Source organism: Loxodonta africana, chromosome 1 (assembly GCF_030014295.1).
Source record: "Loxodonta africana isolate mLoxAfr1 chromosome 1, mLoxAfr1.hap2, whole genome shotgun sequence".
NCBI lineage: Eukaryota > Metazoa > Chordata > Mammalia > Proboscidea > Elephantidae > Loxodonta > Loxodonta africana.
Window position 1 is genome coordinate 117,265,356 of NC_087342.1, and position 22,365 is coordinate 117,287,720.

At 38.8% G+C, this 22,365-nt stretch overlaps 1 protein-coding gene across 2 annotated transcripts in view; it reads right to left on the minus strand.

The window, feature by feature from the left end:
• The window catches only part of GCLC (glutamate-cysteine ligase catalytic subunit), a 51,228-nt gene that overhangs the window by 27,449 nt on the left and 1,414 nt on the right, over positions 1 to 22,365 (minus strand). The window lies entirely within an intron of this gene.

Consider the following 22,365-nt stretch of genomic DNA (forward strand, 5'->3'; position numbering starts at 1 on the left):
TAAATTTCTAATTAACTTTTATTAGCTATCTTATTGATGAGTCTAAGTTTCCATTCTTGCTTCTCTATTAGAATTTTTTAGTTCAAGAAACGGTTAAGGCTACTTGATTTAGGCACATGAACCAGAAATGTGAGACTGGCACCTGTGCACTCACTGTCAACTGATCAAAACCTACAGGCTGCAGAGTCTGGAACTGCTCCTGACGTCCAGGACAGTTGTGAGAGAACATCTACAGATCCGTGACTCTTGAACACAGCTAGAGCCTGCTAGAAAACTTGTTAAGTCTGAGGGCAGACATAGAAAGTGAAGACTGATCACAAGTAAAGGCAACAAGTTTATCTTCAAATCAGCATAACAAGAAAAGGTATGATATGAACTTTTCATATATGGATCCTAATCTTCAAACCCATCATGCAAAGTAGGTTATGATCACCCCATTATTACAGATGGGCAAACAGGCTGAGTAAGCTGCCCAAGGTCACACTGTCAGTGCGATGATATAAATCCAGTTCTGCCTGGTCTCGAGGTCCAGAATATCCTGCTACAAGGACTACAGATGAAGAGCTACAAAAGATGCCAGTCTTTGTAACTAATAAGCTTCTTATAATATCACATAAGCTACAAGAGGACGGGAAAGGCTACGTAATACTGGCCACAATCTCTCAAATTGATCATGCCTCTATTTTATGACGTGGGCTGGCATTACGTCATAGGAAAAGATATGATTTAAATAATGAGCCAGCCCATCTCTTGGGCCAGGATGCTGTAGGAAGCATTCCTAGCTCTCCCAGATAGAAGAAATCTTTCTCCTTCACTCACAAGGTCCAAGACATCTGCCTGGCATCATCTAACCAGGTTTCCTGAAAGATGAAAAGATGCTTCTTTGCTTACTCAGTTCCCATCATGTATTACAAAACAAGTAAGAATTCTGTGGCAGTTACATAAGCTAAATTACAATATCTTTTGTTAATTTCCTAGTATTGAAATCCTCAATTTTCAAAATCACTCTTAGTCCACAAGTTTAAAGTATGGGGAGGGTAAAGGAACAAAAAGCTCATATTCAGGGCTGTTTTAAATATCAGCCAAATTGATGATGTTTAAAATGTTAAGGAGCCAAAGTCCCTGAAATTAAAAAATCATTCCATGATCTCATTAAGCAAATGAAAAAGAAAAATTTCAAAATATTTACTGAATGAGAAAGAAACAAACTCTGGATAAAATCTAAGTTCAGTTAGAAGTCTTAAGAATTTCCTGAACATTTTCCAAACTCAAATTTAAGGCCTTCTGCAGTCATCATCCTCTAGTCACCTTGATCTTTCTGTATCCTTCTTCAAAATGGCTTTAAAACCTCTTAGCTTTTGTTATCTAATTTAACCTTTCCTCCCATTCTCCATACATTTATGTTTAGTTCCAGTTCTAGTTCACAGAAGCACTCAAATAATTAAATGAATCTTTAAGAACCAAAAGAGAGCCGAAATTAGCTTTGGCTCAGTAACTTTGCGGACGAGTAATAACAATAAAAGCAGTGATACACGAAGACAATGCTTTCCCAATATAAAACATCTACAGCCAATATGAATTATTTTACTATTATATCTGAATATTTGTCCCTATCTTAAACTTCCTTTTGTGTCTAAAAGATGAAAGAAACAGATAAAATCTACGAGAAAATAATGGAAGAGAACATGGAAGCTCTCCTGTACAACACTGACTACAAGGATTAAACTCTACAAGTTTCCTAACTTCAAATAGTATCCAGACTATAAACCCATAGCTACAGCAACATCTCTCTTTGTACACTGCATACATACGTAATTCTAAAAGCTTATATACAAAGTGCATTATAAATGAGTTCCAGAGTGAATAATCCAACATGTAATTTACATACCATTTTGGAAGTAGTGGTGCAAATAGAAGCATCCTTCCTGTTCAGGATTAGTAACCCAAGAATAGCCATTGGGCTCTGTTCCCCCAAGTACACAGATCACACCTCCCTAGAAGTAACTTAGGGACAGTGGTATCTGGTGCTCATCAAATTAGCCTTTTAAATGAGGGAGAATAGGCACAATAAAAATACCCATCCACGTTGCCAGGCAAAAACATTTGAAATGTGCACTACCCTTTTTTCTGCAAATGAAATTTAAAAACCCTTAGGTTTCTATTGCTAAAAGGCTAAATTTTATCCCACTGGAATAAAAGTTATTTAATATCTCCAAGCTGTTAAATCGAAGGCAATGCAGAAGACTGCTACATACTTAGCTTTACCTGTTGTACAGCAGTAGCTCGAGGTGGACACAAACCCACCTCAAGTCATTTAATGAAGGTACGAACAAGCGTGAGGTGTGCTTTACGTTCAGTTGAAATTAATCCAATAAAAATAAAGAACATTGATTGAGGGTGATGTAAGTACCCAGTACAGGGCTGAATAGATGACAGAAAAATATTGCAGCATTGAAGTTCAAGAAACAGGTAATATTAAAAATGTTTAGGATTTATCCTAAGTCATTAAATGACTTTTACTACTAATATAAAATAAAAATGTTCTTTTTCCTTCCACTTTTTTTTTTTTTTTTTAAATCATTTTGATACTATATCTTGGAGGCTGAAGGTTTCAGGGAGCTTGGAATCTGAGAAATGGATAGACATTTTATAAAATATTAATTTCTATTCCATGGAGGTGAAAACAGTGCTTAATTAGGAAAGAATCTAGTTCTATAAGACTCAGAAGCAGTTACAGGCAGTTCCCTACTTCGAGAAGAGAGATTATACTTGGAAAGTTCCTTTGTCAGTTACTGTGTAAATTAGAACTAATTTCTTTAATTCCTAGAGATGCAATGTATACAATTGGTAAGGTCCCTGGACCAAGTCTCAAAAGTATTTAACTCACCATATGCCCAACCTCCAGAGACAAGGAATCTGTCACCAAGTCTCTGACAGAAAATGAGCCTCTTATACACTGGGGAAGGGGCTATATCCAAGTGGTCAGGTGGAGGAGGGCAAGGTCAAGGATGAGCAGGCGTACAGGGCAAGGTCTCTAGCCAAAAATTAAAAATCAAACCCACTGCCACAGAGTCGATTCTAACTCAGTGACCCTACAGGACAGAACAGAACTGCCCCATTTGAGGTTCAGGGCATCTCTTCCAGCCCACCCTTGGTCTTCCACTGGCCCAGGCAGTAATCTTGACTCTTCTGCTAGAGCCACCTGTTGCTTCTCAGAGATCCAATGATCTCCTTACACTAACTCCTAAACAAGCCGCCAGCCATTTTGAGGGTTGTTAAGGCTGTAGTTAAAGAGCTGATGACCAATCAGTGCCAAAATACACTGTTCTGCTCCCCGACCACCCCCTTGTCCTTTGTCCATTCAACAAAACCCTGTGCTGGGTAGGCACTGGAGATACTGTGAAGACACAAGTAGGCATGGTTCCTGTTTGCAATCTTACACCGTTGGTGGAGTGACAGCCAATAACACAGTAAATAACACAGTACAGCTAAATTATCTGGGTGAATGCTCGAAATGACCAAACAGAGCTATGCGAACGTAACAGGAAGACCTAATCCAGTCTAAGAGACCAGAAAGTGTCTCAGAGGAAGCACTGCTTAAGCTGATTCCTGGCCCAGGGACTGGCCAGGCAGAGACTGTCTACTGCTCCTTCAACATAAATGCAGCCTCCCAGGGAATGCCCGGTGTGTTCTCTGACCACCCTGAGGTGCTGCAGCATTCTGACTGCAGCAGAAACACCCACCTGGCTGGTCAGAGAAGCAGATTAGCTGGGCTCATCCCCCAGAGACCATGTCACATAGATTATAAAGTGCTTAAGGTCAGGGACTATACCTTCTGTTAAGAAGACTGTTTTCCTACACAGAGAAATATTAGTGACCAATATTTGTTGAGCATATACAAGCACTGTTCTAAGTGGTTTACCTGCACTATTTAGTTTTTATAACCACCCATGGAGAGAAATGCAGTGCAAGTTCCTTTTTTAAAGATAATTTGCCCAGTGGCACACAGCTGGGCAGCCTGTCTCTAGAGACCACTCTCAACCATCTCTTTCCATATCTGGCTCCATATACAAACGTGGAGAGACACAGAAACCATGGTGACGCAGGGCCATTGTTTTACTTATTTTTTAAGTCACCCATAGTTAAGTATGGAATACCTGAATGATAAGACCAAAAAAAGCAACTGAATTTAAAATAATGGGTAAAGTTGAATAAGAAATTCTAATACAGATGTAATTAAATTTGACTCCAAATACGATTTAAGGGGGACTCATGGTAAGACTCATCTAATGATGGCATTATAAATAGCAAAACCACTCTGTTTTACAGGGCAATGTTTGAACACCTCTTGGGGAAAAGTAAGTACGAAGTAGAAACTAACGTGTGCTTTTGTATAGTCACGTACATGATGCATTTTAAACTGGTAACTGTTGATGTGTGATACTAAACTACCTCATGGCTCAAAAAAGAAATGTTTTAGTAGGTTAGTCTAAAGTTACTATCAAATTCTTATCACATCTGATATATTTTGAGAAAATGGGCTTTCCCTCCCTTACTTTCAAAATGTCATTTCATACCACAGATTACATGTGATGCACTCTAGGAGAAGTTTAACTTTTAGAAACCAAAATAAATGTGGCCTCACCCTGACCTGGTCTCTTGGGATCTAGATTTCAGCTTACAGAGCAGGTTGCTTTTTACTTGTAATACGTTAATCTCTATTTTAACACTGCATAAGATCAATGAATTTCCTATATGATTTGATGATTAGGTAGAATAACTTCTTTGAATCATTATCTTGGCCCACACAGAGAAAACGAATTCTTCACATGTCTAGATTAAGTGATATGAAACCTCAGTGAAAAATTTCAAGACGTTAAAAGAAAGAAAATAGGGAAGTCAGGGAAAATTGGTGAATTTGTAAAGGCAGGGGGATGACAATATTCACTAAAAAATAAAACTGCGTTGCTCATTACGCTAGCCACTAGCCACATGTGGCTATTTAAATTTAAGAAGTAAGTTAAATAAAAAAATCAGTTCCCTAGTCCCATTAGCCACATGTACCCAGTAGCTATACCATTGGACAATGCTGAACAGAGCATTTTCATTATTGCAAAAAGTTGTATTAGGCAGCATTGGACTGAAGTTCAAGAAAAACCACAACTCTGAAATTTTACCCAGATGCACTAATTCATTACTGTTGGCACAAAGACCTACTCTCTTATATCATATAGATAGCATAATATTAATTTTGGGCTTCTGATTTTATTGTGGCTGGGTTTTATGTTAAATCATACCACTACACTTCAGGCATAGTTTTAATTTTCTGAATAATAAAGACTAAGGCATTCTTATCTATTTCTGAACCAAGTCTACCAGAACCCAGTCTTCTCAAACAAATTAACCTTAGAAAAGGTGGTGCACTGAGTCAGGTTACAAGAGTGATGTCTGCAGTGGCCAGCAATATAACAAAGGCACTCATATGTTCCCCCATGGGTCCTAGTCACCACATGACTGACAAGATAGAAGCTGCTTTGGGCCAAGTGTTCTGCAATGGGCAGAGCTGCAAGGGAGCCAGGGCACCTCAGGGTTGAAGATGATCAAGAATCTCTGTGGCGGATCACGCCAGATGCAGAAGAGCCTAGGGCTTTCACATAGGCATAGGTCTACTGCTAGAGCATATACCCAGCTTCCACGGGTGACATCCAGCGAGATGCCTGATGTAGGACTGCTAGAGCTGAGCAAGCAAGAAAGCAAGCACATTCACTCGTAAGGTATGTTTATAAGTCGGGCTGCCCTAAATACAGGGACTATCTATGAGAAATATGAGAAAACTAAGGTTTTAGTTGTTAGGAACTGGTGTCATACTAACCCATCCAACAAAGAGGTGGAAAAAAGTGCTTTCTAAAGAGGTTAAGGAAGAACTAATGCTAAAACTGAGGCATTGTAACTTGAAAGTGACAGTGATAGGGTGACAATAGTTAAAGATTGCCCAGTTAATACTGCACCACCAAAAGAATCCGCACACAGATAACTCGCTCGTTCATAATCACATCTTACAAAAGAAGCATCACGGCTTTGCTCAGGAACAGTGCCACTGGATGTTAGGGCAGGTTCCACCAACAGAGGAATTCTAATGTGCTTTAGATGGGACAAGGAAGATTTAGATTCTTGTTACTATAAACTCCTTCCTGGCTATATTTGAAATTCCAGTTGAAGGATCAAAATCTCAAAGAGAAATCAAAGCTACAGACTTCAGGCTCTGATTCTCGCCCCAACCTGCTGCCCTGGGATGAGGCTGACCCTGGGCTGCATAGCTACCAAGTGAGGTCAGCTTGATCTTCATATCAAGGGTTTGTCCTGCCTCTGCCCTTTTGCAGGGTTTGCCTGCCAGCAGAAGATTATTAGCTGGGAAGGCCATTCGGTCACATTACTAAACTTTGTTATCATTTGTTCTGCAGACTAGAGAAATTTACCAAGCATATTCAATGGTGTCGTTTGGAAAGAGTGTTTGCATCTTACTAGAAAAGAAATTACTGGCCATCTGGTGATGAAAACACTTAAGTATGTGTTTCTGGCTCTAAGATATACTCACATTTTCATTAAAAAAAAAAAAGAAGCTATTTGTTTTTTCCTTTCCTAGTCTCAATCTCCTCTCCGCTTGGAGTCTACTAAAACTGTCAGAGTTCTTTTCCTCTTGCCTATTTGGGAGGCAGCATGTAGGGGAGCAGCTAGGAGCACAGGCTTTGGAATCAATCAGTTTGAATCTTGGTAAATAAATTCTTTGTGCTTCAGTTATTCAATAGTAAAATGGAGGTAGTATCTACCCTCATGGGGCTACTGGGAAGGATTACATAAAAGCACACACACTGCCAGAAGAAAGCAAGTCTGTCTTGGAAGAAATAGCGCCAAAGTGCTCGTTGGAAACAAGGATGGTGAGACTTCCTCTCACATACTTGGGATACTTTACCAGGAGGGACCAGTCCCCGGAGGCATTATGCTTGGTAAAGTAGAGCAAAAATGAGGAAGACACACAGTGGCTGCAACAATGGGTTCGAGCATTAGCAAGGATTGTGAGGATGGAGAAGGGCTGGGCAATGTTTCATTGTGTTGTACGCAGGGTCGCTATGAGTCGGAGCCGACTGGAAGACACCTAATACCGCCAACACCCTTCAAATGTTATTTTCTAGCTCTGGGGCAATAATCCAGGGGTTTAATCAACATTACAAAAAAAAAGCTTAGAATACAATGGAAATAACACAACACGTCGTTAATGGGAAAGGAAGTACTATCTCACGAAAATATTGTTTCACACAGCATTTGTTTTAGGTACCATCACTCTTTGTCAAAACTGAAAGCTACTGGTGTAGAACACTGCCTCATGCAATTAGATAGACCTGGGTTCCTTCACCAGCAGATCAAGTGACTCCCCTTCTCACAACTCCTAAATGGCTCACACACAGCAAAAAATCCAACATCCTCCACCAAGACCACTGGCCTATCTTCAGACCTCTGCTTCCTTCATTTCAGCCCTTACTCCCTGCCATGTTGCAGCCACACTGGGCCTTTCCGTGCCTCCAATGACCATTTTCCCAGGGCCTTTGCCCTTTTGTTCCTTCTGCCTCGAAAGATTTTACCTCAGCCCTTAAACAGCTGGTTCTGGTGGACCTCAAGTCATGTGTCAGCTCCCCAGAGAGACCTCTGCGGACCCACTCTAACACTGTAACCCCCCTTCCTATCACTACCACGAGGGGGTGTCACCCACATTAGCGCCTCCTGGAGTTGCGCAATGTGATTGTGATTACCCTGCCCTCATGGGTCTTAAATTTCTCTCCCTTTCCACTGTGGCACAATTCTAGCCATTCAGAATTTGCGTTAGTCTGAGCCTTTGTTTCATCGTGTGTCAAATAAGGAAAAAGCAAATGTCCTTTCTGGTTCTAAAGTACTGTTTCTATAATGAAACTTCTCCAGAATTCTCTTAGTGTGATCATCCATTTTTCTTTTACTCTCACCAAATACAACACAATGCTTACTCTAAATTGCCAGGAAAGTAACTTTAGTCAAGTGAATTTGTCTTGTTAGCTGAAGTTTATTCCTTTTAAGCAAATGACTTCTTAAAAAATTTTATGTATATATGGTAGGAATCTTTATAAAATTGCTTACATGCTCTTCTGCTCTCAATAGGAAGCTAGTAAACATACTCACTTTTTTATTAAGGCTTCAGACGTCATCATCAATTTCTTTTTTTTTTTTTAAACGAGTTATAACACAGCAAGGCCCTAAGAGGCAAATTCTAGGCCTCGCCTAAGAGTCTGATCTACTTTTCACAGTTGCCCTCCTGACTGGTGTGTCTAATTTCTGCCTCAATCAATTTCTCATAGTTCATCCTGAGCTGAGAAACCACGTGACTAAGCTTGCAGGAATTGGGTAAAGTAATCTCTGGGTAGAGCTAGAGACGCACTTCTAGGAGTAAAGTACACGAACTTTGTGCTCAGGGGACTTTTACTTCCTAGTTCTTCCTCTATTTGAATAGTAGGGCCAAGAGATCATGATCCCTAGATACAGATTAACATAGCAACCAGCCTCATGGTCACGTTGGAGAGTACTACCATGCTTAGCACAGGTACGTCTGTCAGTCAAAAAGTACGCTAGATGATAACTAGGCCAAAAAAAAAAAAAAAAAAAAACCAAACCCACTGCCGTAAGGTCAATTCCCACTCATATCAACCCTAAAGGACAGAGTAGAACTGTTCCACAGGGCTTCCAAGGCTCTATTCTTTACGGGAGCAGACTGCCACATCTTTCTCCCCCGAAGCAGCTGGTGGGTTCAAAATGCCAGCCTACTAGCACTTAACCACTACTAAAATATTAAATACCTGATATAGGGTCACTACAAGTTGGAATTGACGTAATGTCAATGGGTTTGGTTTTTTTGGTTTTGTGTAAACATGTACATTTAGAGAGGGAAGCGAAAGAAGCACACCAAAAAACCTTTCGGTTCATCTGAGGCTTACCATTCTCAGAGCATACTTTACAAGCTAGACTTTAAAAAAAAATGTGACCTGTACTTAATCCAAATGGAGTAGACTCATAGCCCAGATTCTTACTATCTTCCAGGAAAAGGGTCATGGAGTCTCCGGCCTTCATTTTTTTTGGAGGGAGAGGTAAATTCTGCCAAATCACATCCAGTTCAAAAATAATTAAATGACTCCAAAGGAATTACAAAAAAAAAAAATCTAGGGGGAGAAGAGAAGAAACACTGGGTCTGTGCGAACATTTATGTAATTAGAAACATCTGTTTTGGAGTTCTGTGAGATCTTACTGTAGAAATAAGTTTAACTCACCAAATCCTGACCACAACAGACAAAAAAACCTAAAAATACAGAAAGTTCTTTAAACGTGTCCACACAGAGTAAAACTTTAGCTATCTGAACCCTCCGAGGATATGCCAATCTAGATAACCAAGTTTTCCAGAACCTATAAAGGTATATAAAAAAATTAGCTCTTCTGATTAGAAGTCTAAGGTTATTACATGCTCCTTCATCCTCTTCAACATTATCTCAGAAACCCAACCTTTACGTAGAGATCCAGGGCCGTCATTCTAATATACTCAATTCACTACCGTTTTTACTACACAACAGTGATAACTTAGTAGCCACTGAGATACTGCCTAATTGACTCCAAACTTGAATGCTATCCCAATTCAAGTCTGTTTCTTTCTAAATATTATAATCAAGATTTGAAAGACCCTAGAAGACTCATTAACAACTTGCGATATGCAGACGACACAACCTTGCTTGCCCAAAGCAAAGAGGACTTGAAGCGCTTACTGATGAAGACGAAAGACTACAGCTTTCAGTAAGGATTACACTTCAACATAAAGAAAACAAAAATCCTCACAACTAGGCCAATAAGCAACATCGTGATAAACGGAGAAAATACTGAAGTAGCCAAGTAATTTCATTTCACCTGAATCCACAAACAACAACCATGGAAGCAGCAGTCAAGAAATCAAATGACATATTGCACTGGGCAAATCTGCTGCAAAAGACCTCTTTAAAGTGTTAAAAAGCAAAGATGTCACTTTAAGGACTACGGTGTGCCTGACCCAAGCCATGGCCTTTTCAATTGCTTTTTTTTTTTCTCCAAATGGGAGACATCTAGAAGAAATTCATTTTCCCATTTCTGGGTTTACCATGCCATGTCTCCCCACATGGCCTATTATAATGGACCTTAACAACCTGCACCCAATCTGCCTTTCTAGCCTCAACCTCTAGCCATTCCCTGCTCTGGTCCTATGTTCCAGTCACAAAAAGCTGCACTCCTGCAACTTGGGGCACTTTCGTAATCTCACATTTGTACATGCCCTTTTCTTGCCTCCTCAACATTTCCTTCAAGATCCTACTAGAAGGTCCCCCCATTTGCTAGGTCCCCAGGCTCTCTAAGTATGGTTCCCTTTGGAGCTTTCCAAGGGCAGAGAGATTCTCTCTTAATTATTGGTTTCTCTCTTCAATCCCACGACCTAGATAGGAAGTGTTCAATACGTAGGAGGTATTCTATAAGTATTCCTTAACTGAAAAGTCATCCATCATGGAAAGAAAGCCCTTAAAGAGTTTTGCCAGGCACAGCTGAAGATACAGTGCAGAAAAAAGCTCAAGAATATGCATACAGTGAAGCCTGTGAGAGCCAGAGCTCTAAAAAAAAAAACAAAAAAAAACAGGACTGCCTTATTTTTCCAGGTCTCGTAAGTTATCCGTCTTTGACAAGATGCAGTCACCACTTTTCTATTGCTCTGTATTAGTAAAAAATACTTGGAATTCTTCTCTTATAGGTTTTTGTCTTACATAAGTTTCAGCTCTCGCAGGTTTTATTGCACCTGCAATCAACAAGGTAAAATTCACAATGTCTGACATCTAATCAAAGATTACCAGGTATGCAAAGAGAAACAGGGAAACATGACTTATAATAAAGATTAAAAAATCTGTTGAACCTGACCTGAAATGACAAAAGTGGTAGAATTAGCAAAGACATTAAAAGTTATTATTTAACTGTATTCCATACGTTCAAAAAGTTGAGTTTTGTAAAGTTGCAGAATATAAGGTCAATATACAAAAATCAATTGTACTTCTGTATTACAGCAATGAATAATTAAGAATTTGAAATTGAAAATACCATTTACAATAGAATAAAAAAAATGAAACAGGAATAAATATGACAAAAGATATGGAAGACTTGTACACTAAAAACTATAAAACATGGCTGAAAAAAACTGAAGACCTAAATAAGTGGAGAGATACACCTGTTCTTGAGTCAGAAGACTGAATACTGTTACAGACGTCATTTTTCCCCAAATTGATCTATAGATTCAATGCAATCCCAATCGAAATCCCATCAATTTTTTTTTGTAGAAATTTCCAAACTGATTCTAAAATCAGGTGGAAATTCAAAGGACCTTGAAGAGTCAAAACAAGTTAAAAAAGAACAAAGTTGGAGAACTAACACTACCTGGTCTTACAATTTATTATAAAAGTATAGCAATCAAAAGATAGATAAATAGATCAATGGAACATTACAGATAATCCAAAAATAAAACCACACATATATAAACAACTAGTATTTGGCAAAAAAGGAGTTCCTGGGTTGCTATGAGTTGGAATCAACTCAACGGCAATGGGATGGGTGGCGCAAACGGTTAAACGCTTGACTGCTAGTCGAAAGGCTGGCAGTTCAAACTCTTCCAGAGGCACCTTGGAAGACAGGCCTGGGGATCTGCTTCTGAAAGAAGCAGTCTATCTTTGGCAATGGAGAAAGAATAATCTTTTCAACAAAAGATGCTGAAGCAATATGCAAAACGAACAACAACAAAAAAACAAGGAACCTTAATTCATACCTCACACTATTATATACAAAAATAACTCAAAATGTACCAAAGACCTAAGTGCAAAACTTAAAATTATGAAAGTTCTAGAGAAAATATAGAAAACCTTTGCGACCTTGGGTTAGGCAAAGATTTCTTAGATAATGCCACCAAAAGCATGACACATAAAAACAAAACACAAAAAACCAAATGAACTGGACTTCATCAAAATAATAACTTCTGTCCTTCAAAAGACATGATTTAAAGAATGAAAAGACAAGCCAAATACTGGGAGGGGAAATATCAGCAAAGCATACCTCTGATATGTTACATCCAGAGCATATAAAGAACTCTCAAAACCCAGTAAGAAAACAAACAACCCCAATGGGCAAATCATTTAAACAGACACTTCACACAAAAAATTATATGGGTTACAAATAAGAACATGAAAAGATACGAGTATCACTGGTCTTTAGGGAAATGCAAATTAAAAATACAATGAAACAAAACAACACACCTATTAAAATGGCTAAAAACAAAGAAACTGACCACCTCAAGTGTTGGAAAGGATGTGGAAGAAGGGGCACTTGCATACACTACTGGTGGGGATTTAAAATGATACAACCACTTTGCAGAAGTTTGGTAGTTTTGTTAAATAGTTATATATACACCAAAACATACAAACAAAAAAACCCCAAACCCATTGCTGTAGGGTTGATTACAACTCATAGGGACCCTACAGTATGGAGAAGAAATGCGTCATAGGGTTTTCAAGAAGCACCTGGTGGATTCAAATTGCCAACCTTTTCATTAGCAGCTGTAGCTCTTAACCAGTAAAACACCAAGGTTTCCATAAACATACATTGTTTCTAGATAATAATCAAAAGAAATTACTACTTAACAAATTATTAAATTGTTTTATATCTTGACTATGGTGGCAAATACCTCGTACATATTTGTTAAAAGTCACTAAACTGTACACTTAAAATGGATGCAAATTACTGTATGTAAATTATAATCCAATGAAATTGGCTTAAAAACCTACCCCAAACCAAAGGAAATGAAAACATAAGTCCATACAGTGACTTGTATAATAATGTTCATAGCATTTTATTTTTAAGAGCCCCCAAACTGGATAGAATTGAAACGGTGATCTGATAAACCAACTGTGGTATACATCCATGTAATGAATGCTACTCGGTAATTAAAGGGAACAAACTACTGATACATGCAGCAACATGGATGAGTCTCAAAGAATTTCTGCAGTGAAAAAGCCAGACCAAAAAAAAAAGAATAGATACTGTATGATTCCCTAGATATAAAAATCTAGGAAATGCAAACTAAGCCACAGTGACAGAAAGCAGATCAGTGATTTCCGGGGGAGGGGTGGGAAGAGGAAAGGAGGAGAATACCAAGGGGCACGAGGATATTTTCAGAGATGATGGATCTGTTCATTATCCTGACTGTGGTGACAGTTTCCCTGGTGCATACATACATCAACACTTATGAAAAATTACACACTTTGGCGTCTGGGGTCTTAAATGCTAACAAGCGGCCATCTAAGATGCATCAATGAGTCTCAACCCACCTGGATCAAAGGAGAATGAAGAACACCAAGGTCACAAGATAATTATAATCCCAAGAGACAGAAAGGGCTACATGAACTAGAGACTTACATCATCCTGAGACCAGAAGAACTAGATGGTGCCCGGCCACAACCGATGACTGCCCTGACAGGGAGCACAACAGAGAACCCCTGAGGGAGCAGGAGAACAGTGGGATGCAGACCCCAAATTCTCATAGAAAGATCAGACTTAATGGTCTGACTAAGACTAGAAGAATCCGGGCGGTCATGGTCCCTAAACCTTCCGTTGGCCCAGGACAGGAACCATTCCCGAAGACAACTCATCAGACATGGATTGGACTGGACAACGGGTTGGAGAGAGATGCCGATGAGGAGTGAGCTACTTGTATCAGGTGGACACTTGAGACTATGTTGGCATCTCCTGTCTAGAGGGGAGATGGGAGGGTAGAGGGGGTTGGAAACTGGCAGAACAGTCACAAAAGGAGAGACTGGAAGGAGGGAGCGGGCTGACTCATTAGGGGGAGAGTAAGTGGGAGTATGTAGTAAGGTGTATATAAGTTTATATGTGAGAGACTGACTTGTAAACTTTCACTTAAAGCACAATAAAAATTATTTAAAAAAATTGCACACTTTTATGTGCAGTTTCCAAAACCAAAAAACAAACCCACTGCCATCGAGTCGATTCTGACTCACAGCGACCCTATAGGACAAAGTACAACTGCCCCATAGGGTTTCCAAGGCTGTAAATCTTTACAGAAGCAGACGGCCACATCTTTTTCCCACAGAGCAGCTGGTGGGTTCGAACTGCACAGTTGAGTGCTTTAGCCACTGTGCCACCAGGGCTTACTGCGTCAATTATACCTCCATAAAGCTGTTAAAATGAAAAAAAAAAAAAAAAAACAAGCCTTAGTTAGGAAGCTTATTTAGGATATGGTCCATCCAATAGTAAGGGAAACATCAGTAATGACCCACATACATGCCTTGAGTATCTAAAAAAAATTTTAAGAAGCACAAAGTCTGATGTTAGAAGCTCAATATTCTGACATCTTTTCTCAAGATATGAAGTCTTACTGAATTTAACCTAGGTTTATACTTTATAAAACCAAACCCGTGGTCGTTAAGTGGATTCCGACTCATAGTGACCCCATAACCCTGGTGGCGTAGTGGTTAAGAGCTATGGCTGCTAATTAAGGGGTCGGCAGTTCAAATCCACCAGGCACTCCTTGGAAACCCTATGGGAAGGTTCTACTCTGTCTGATAGAGTTGCTATGAGTTGGAATCGACTCGACAGCAATGGGTTTTTTTTTTATACTTTATAATGGAACTACACACACAGTACTAGTGAGTACATTTGCTAATACCATTTCTAGACTAGAATACTTCTAGTCTTCCCACGAAGGCTTCTACAGTGAGATAGTAGAGTTAGAATAATGAGTTGGTGAAATCATGCCTAGTCCAGAAACATTTTTCAAGGGGAATCAGGTATAAACCTTCTTCCCCTCTACTTTCCTCATGCTTTCTGTAACAAAACCTCTATCTAGAACTAAACGAACTGGTCATACCTAGTCACTGCACTTATGACTCCAAGTGCATAGCCCTCACACATCATCCAATGATCTCCCTCACTCTGTCATCTTATTTACACTGTTCTTGTGCCTAGAACGTCAGTCCCAGCTGCAGAGTTTGGGGGCTCCCTGACCTGTTCCTGATGCCCTCAGGACACCCACTTCTAGCTCTACGGTTGCATCAGTCGTTTAAGGTGTGACAAAGATAAAAATCAGACTTACAGAAATTCCAACCCTAGCTTGACTTGATTTTAAGTCTCAAACAAAATCAATACAACACACACACACACGCACAACTGCAAAAGGCACAAAGGAAATTCTGAGAGGTGATGGAAATGTTTTATATCTTGACTATGGTGGCAAAAACTTGGTTGTACTTGTTAAAAATCATTGAACTATACACTTAAACAATGGATGCAAATTATTGTATGTGAATTAAAATCCAATGAAACTGGCTTAAAAAGAAAATCTACCTAAAACCACATGCACACATAAAAAAGAGAAAAAAAAAAATTAAATAAGCACCAGAAACAGCAGTCAAGCCGACACTTAAGCCAAGCTTAAATTCTCAGCCTCATCTCCTAACATACAGATAGATATAGGATCGAGTACCCGGTTTCCTAGCCTTCAAAAGGAACCTCTTGGTAAAAAAGGTGAGAGAGAGTGTGAGAGAGAGAGAGTTGAGTGTGAGAGAGAAAGTGTGTGTGTGCTGGGGGGACACCAAACGGTTCCAACCACGTCTCACTCTTTTTTCCTTGATTTCACCACTGCACTTTAAACAAAGATCAATAAATGCTGTTGAACCAATGTCCAAGGGACAGCTGAAGAGAAAAAATAATAGTTTTTTTTTAAGACAGATGCAAAATTTTGCCTTTTTTTGCATCAGAGAATATACAATGAATGATAAGAAACCCAACTCTTTAGAAGTACTATCAAGAAATAATTAAATCCTCAATATTTTAAAAAGCCAGTTTCATACAGTACATTTTAGAAACATAATCTAGAAATACAATAAAAAATTATTAACCTGACAAGACATAATTACATCTGAATGGGCAAATATCAGTTAATTGGGATAAAATCCCTCATACATGGAATGCCTCCTCATTCCCAAAGAGGCTCTTTAAATGAGATATACTGGATATTTTACAATTTCCAAGAAAAACATTTTAAGCTACCACTTATGAGCTTTTACTTAAAAGGCTAGGTACTGTGCAAACCATTTCTCTAACATCTCACACCATCTTAATACCCATAAAAAGGAAGGTGCTATTATCTCCATTTTACAGATCACGAAACTGAGGTTAAGCGAGATTAAGCAATTTATCCAAAGCTACACTGAACCTTCAATTAGACTTAAATGCCTATGCTTTTGTTCATTCTAGATTTACTGCTCAAAACTATATCATTTTTGTTATAGAGTCACAAGCTTATTTATTAACAAGCTATGAGTTTTCTAAATAGTCATTTAAGCATTCTTAATCTAGCACAGATGAATTTGTAGTTTAAACTCAATAGATGAAACACTAGTCCTTATTAAATCCCATCTCAGTTTTACTGGTTTTATGCGTAAGAACACACTCGAGTATTAAAAGCACACTGTGTTTTCCTCTCAAAGTTCACATGAACTCTTATGCAAACTAGGGGACAATTTACCTTCTTGCCTTTGAGAACTACTGCCCTGAACTAAAAAAATTTTTTTTAATTATACTTTTTTTTTAATCTGCTTTTAAATGTTGTTTTCTGACACCTCTATAACCTGTACAGTTTGAACTCTGCAAAAGGAGATTTGATGAAATCTCATACATTGTAAATAATCCAAATTGACCAACCCCTAGCATAATATGTCTAAGAAATGTACCTGAAGTCAAAAAAAAAAAAGTCAGGCAGATTTCAATTCTGATAGTGTCTCTGCTAGCTGAAAAGGCCTGGTAAGTAGCTAACACTGGAGTAATTACATGGAAAAAAAATAAAGAGTCACATTTATCATTCCATTTACGTCACAGATTTCCTAGATATGTCTTTTAGTGCGTGCATCCCAAGTTATAAACAAAACCTGTACCTGAAGAGTTGTGTGTGAGCTGTCAAGTGAGAAGTGCTTTCTTTTTTGTTTATACAAAATGCTTAGTAGGCAAAAGAGCACCTGGGAACATCCATCTCACATGCCCCCCTGCAGCCCTGGGGCAAAATGAGCTATTTTCCTGGCACGTAAGAGTTAGAACTTCTATTTTCCCACAGAAACAACATAATAATAAATGGTGGGTAGGGATAGGACCTGTCTGTCATATTAAGGGCAAAAAGGCATCTGTAGGTTGATCTGGGAATCTACCTATTTATAAAGCGCTCACAGGAAAACTCTTCTGAGTTTCAAAAACCCAGTGTACACTTGCTTTATAACACAATCCATTTCTACCATAGTGATTGGTGGCAGCCTTTTCCTTACTCAGCAGACTAAAGATTATCTCCAGGTGAACTTCAAAGAGCAACATTTTCTGGTTTAAAATATGCACATGATTAATAATCTTATGGACTCAAATTGTAAAAGCTAGAAGGGATCAGAAAGAATCCAACCCCCATTTTCCAAATGAAGAAATAGGCTTGAGATCACATGACAAGTTTGGCAGGCCTTGGACTAGAACACAAGTCAAACTCCAAATCTAGAGTTCTTTCTGGTGCAAAAGAGATAAATACTGTTCGAGAAAGTAGGGCTTAACCTTTCTAAAGTGGCAGGGTCTCCTTCCAAGTATACCTATGACCATAGTCTTAAGGCTCATTCTTTCTTTTTTAACTTAAGTTCATGGCCCTGTAAATGCAACACCAGAACTTCCCAGGAAAAACAGTATTTCAGTATCACACTAGCATACACGGTCCAACATACCATTTCTAAAACACTACTGTCTAACAAGGCCATCCTTGATCTCCAGGGGTCACACCACCCACCACACCCTTCTCTACTTTTATCTGTTCAGCCACCTTTCTCAGCTATTTCCCAAGGCTTTGGCATACATACAAGCTTGTTCGCTGCCCTCCAGACGTATCTTCAGACTTCTATTCAGTACGTGCAACAGTGAATTCCCACTACTACAAAGATTAGCGCTAACCCTTGAGTTCTCTCTCTCTGTCTTCACCAGGCTCACCTCATCAAGGAAGCCTTCCATGATAAATCTAAGATTGTGGCTTTCAAACTCCTTTTGACTGCAACACACAGTAAGAAATAATTTACATGAGACTTAATACACACCATCTCAAATAAATAACTCAAAAGTTTCTACTTAAAATTCTTACTATGAACATGAACTGATACTCTTCATTTTAATTCATTTCAGGTTTTTTTAAAACTCCTGATTGGAATCTTCTAAATCCATTTCTCAACACACTAATGAATCACCAACTGCAGTTCGAAAAACAATGCTCAGTAACATAAAAGGGTGATTACTTTGACGTGATGCTGGAGGAATAGTTACAGGCACTGGCAAATATTTATGTGTGAGAGGGACTCCCCCTCTCCTCGAGATCACACCTTCTATCTACCCATTCTGGATGCAGAGGTACCAGTACACAATGAGAAAAAGACCACGCATCTCACAGGTCAAGGATGGGCCTGAGAACCCTGGAGGAGAGACCAGGGCCATTCCAGAGGAAGAGATGAGTGGAGCTTTTTTTGTAACTAACTGGGCAGTATCTATAACCTGAATTCTTCCCGTTGTGTCCGGTGCTTATTTCCAACTAGATTATAAACACTTCCAGGAGGAATATGTTATTCTTCTTGAAAATTCTATACTTCACCCAAGGACACACTTGAACCTGAATTTAAAACAATAGGTTTTTTTTTTAAATCCAAGATAACTTTCGTATCTGTGGTTTTTGTTAAACAGTAATGCCTCACTCTACAGGACATTGATTTGTTGATGGAAAAATAGTAAAGGGGAGGGCAGACTTTAGAAAGAAAAAAAAAAAACCTAGGAGGATAGGGAGGACAGATCATAAAAAGTAAAATGGTGCTGAAACAGAAGAAGCATCCCTTAAATCAAGCTGAGAAAAATCAATTTATAGCTTTGTATTTCATTTATGACACCAAATATCTGTCACAAGAAATTTAAAGATCTATTCTCAATAGTTACTGACGAACTTTTCAGAGAACATCTTTAACACGTTTTAATGTAAGAGCAGCACTAGTTCAGCCAACTTGCTAGTCCAGCCAACTTACGAAGGTCTTGAACAACGCAGGAGTCGAATACTCAACAGATATGATCAGTATGGTGTTTTCAAGGAGGGCTGTTACTTGAATGAAATGACAAGTCCAATTTTCCCCTTGAGAAGCGTAATACAAGTCTGCATTATCGCCACTCTTCTCCATTCCCCTTTAAGAAAGGGAAAAAGGCCTAAACCTATTAGTAACCCTCTCTGCCACAGTCTGCTAAAATTGGGGACAGTACATACTCCAAGGTCCTATTCTTCATCTCTTACCCACTTCAGTTTACTTAACAAATAGAAAAGTCACTTAAATAAAATGGGTAATTTTTATATCACTAAAATGCCCTTTTTACCAATAGGAGAAATGGAGGAAAACATTTTTAAAGAGGAAGAAAGAATAAGGAATCCTGGAGAATCCTGTGTGAATACAGCAAATGGGCCAAAGATGGATAGGAGGAGGCCTGCAGGGGAGGTAGGAGCCGTCTCTACAGTAAGTTGCTGTGTTCCCACTGTGCGGCCAAGTCTCCCGATGACAGTAAAACCAAAAAACCAAACCCACAGCCGTAGAGTTCCGACTCACAGCAACCCTATAGCAGGGTCTCGGACAATTACTACTGAAGACGTTAACTGCCTTTGTTTTTGTTTTTTTAGGCAGACCTAGTTAAATATCGAAACAGGCACAAATGAAATTCTAACTTTTAATTCTCTAGCAGGGCTAATTATTAGTTACTTTAAACAGTAAAAAAAAATATATATATATATATATACTTTTTTTTTTTTTTACTTAAACAGCAGTTCACTCATTTCATCATTCCATGAGTACTTGCTTGATGTCTCCTGTACCAGGCACTAGTCTAGGTTCTAGTGAAAGGGGTAAAAAAGATGCACAACAGCCAATGGAAAATAAGTTTTGGCAAAGATGTTGAAAAATTTAAACATTTATCTATTGCTAGTAGGTATGTAAATGGTGCAGTTGCTGTGGAAAAGTTTGGCAATTCCTCCAAAAGTTAAGCTTAGAATTACTATATGATTCACCAATTCCATTGCTAGTTATATACCTGAAAGAATTGAAAGCAGAAACGCAGATACTTGTACACCAATATTTACAGCCGCACTATTCACAACAGCCAAAAGGTGGAAACTACTGAGTCCATCAATGGATGAATAAAGAAAATATGATATATACATACAGCCATAAAGAGAAATGAAATTCTGATATATGCTAGGACATGGATGAACTTTGAAAATATTACGCTAAGCGAAATAAGCTAAGCACAAAAGAACAAATATTTTACGATCTTACTTATCTAAAATAGGGAAATGCGTAGAGACAAAAGTAGATTAGTAGTGCCTAATGGCTGGAGGGAAAAGGAGGAATAGTAAGCTATTAAAAAAAAAAAGAAAGGTACAAATACCCCTGCCCCTCAGGGGCTTACATTTTTGTGAGTGACAGACAATATACAAATGAATATATAAAATTTCAGATGTTTGAAGAAACAATGAACTTAAGTTTAGTTAAACTAAAACTGAGAAATCATCACCAAACACATCACCCTTTTCTGTCCAAACTATTGTGACAAACCACTTATTTCAGGAATGGAGATTTACTAGTAATTATACTTTTCTAATTTAAAAACATAAACTATGGGTAATATTGCGAAGAATGGGAATTCCAGAACCCTTAATTGTGCTCATGCAGAACCTCTACACAGACCAAATAGAACAAGGGGATACTGCATGGTTTAAAATCAGAAAGGGTGTATGTCACGGTTGTATCCTTTCATCATACTTAATCTGTATGCTGGGCAAATAAGCCAAGAAGCTGGACTATATGAAGAACAGGGCATCAGGACTGGAGAAAGACTAACAATCTGTGATATGTAGATGACACAGCCTTGCTTGCTGAAAGGAAGAGGACTGGAAGCACTTACCAAGGATCACAGCCTTCAGTATGAAGTACACCTCAACATAAAGAAAATAAAAATCCTCACAACTGGACCAATAAACAACACCATGATAAACAGAGAAAAGACTGAAGTAGTCAAAGATTTCATTTTATTTGGATCCACAATCAATATCCTTGGAAGCAGCAGTCAAGAAATCAAAGGACATATTGCATTGGGCAAATCTGCTGCAAAAGACCTCTTTAAAGTGTTAAAAAGCAAAGATGTCACTTTGAGGACTACTACAGTGTGCCTGATAGAAGCCATGGCATTTTCAATTGTCTCATATGCATGGAAAAAGCTGGACAATGAATAAGGTAGACCGAAGAATTGATGTCTTTGAATTATGGTTTTGGTGAAGAACACTGACTATACCATGGACTGCCAGAAGAATGAACAAATCTGTCTTGGAAGAAGTACAGCCAGCAGCACGGATGGTGAGACTTGATCTCACATACTTTGTACATGTTATCAGGAAGGACCAATCCCTGGAGAAAGACATCATGCTTGAGAAAGTAGAGGGTCAGGGAAAAAGAGGAAGACCCTCAACGAGATGGGCTGACACAGTGGCTGCAATAACGGGCTCAAACATAGCAATGACTCTGAGGATGACAGCACTAGGCAGTGTTTTGTTCTGTTGTACATAGGGTCGCTGTGAGTTGGAACTGACTGGACAGCATGTAACAATTTAAAACAGCACAAGTCCTGCAGCTGTAGAAGGCAGATCTTCCAATCTTAGAAAGAAAAAACTTTTTCCGAGAAGATATTCTGCACAGGTGTAGCACCTTGATCACAGAGTGATCACAATGCTGACCAGTAGAATTACTTACACCAGTGGCAGCAAGCACTTCCCAAGAAATCACTTAATTACCTACACTCTACACACTTGTGAAGGAGCTCTGATGGCACCGTGGTTAAGCACTAGGCTGCTAACTGAAAGGCTGGGTGGTTTGAACCCATCAGCCACTGGGAGGGAGAAAGCAGTGGCAATCTGTTTCCATAAAGATTACAACCTTGAAAACCCTATGGGACAGTTCTATTCTATCCCATAGGGTTGCTGTTAGTTGGAATTGCCTGGAAGTCAATGGGTTAAGTTTGGCAATACAAACACATGTGACTTTTTAAAACGGGAGGGGAGGGCACAAAAAGCTTTGGTAGACAAAACTTTAAATTTAACAGGAGACGATGCTTTCCAGACCATTCCAATTAACAACAGTTCCA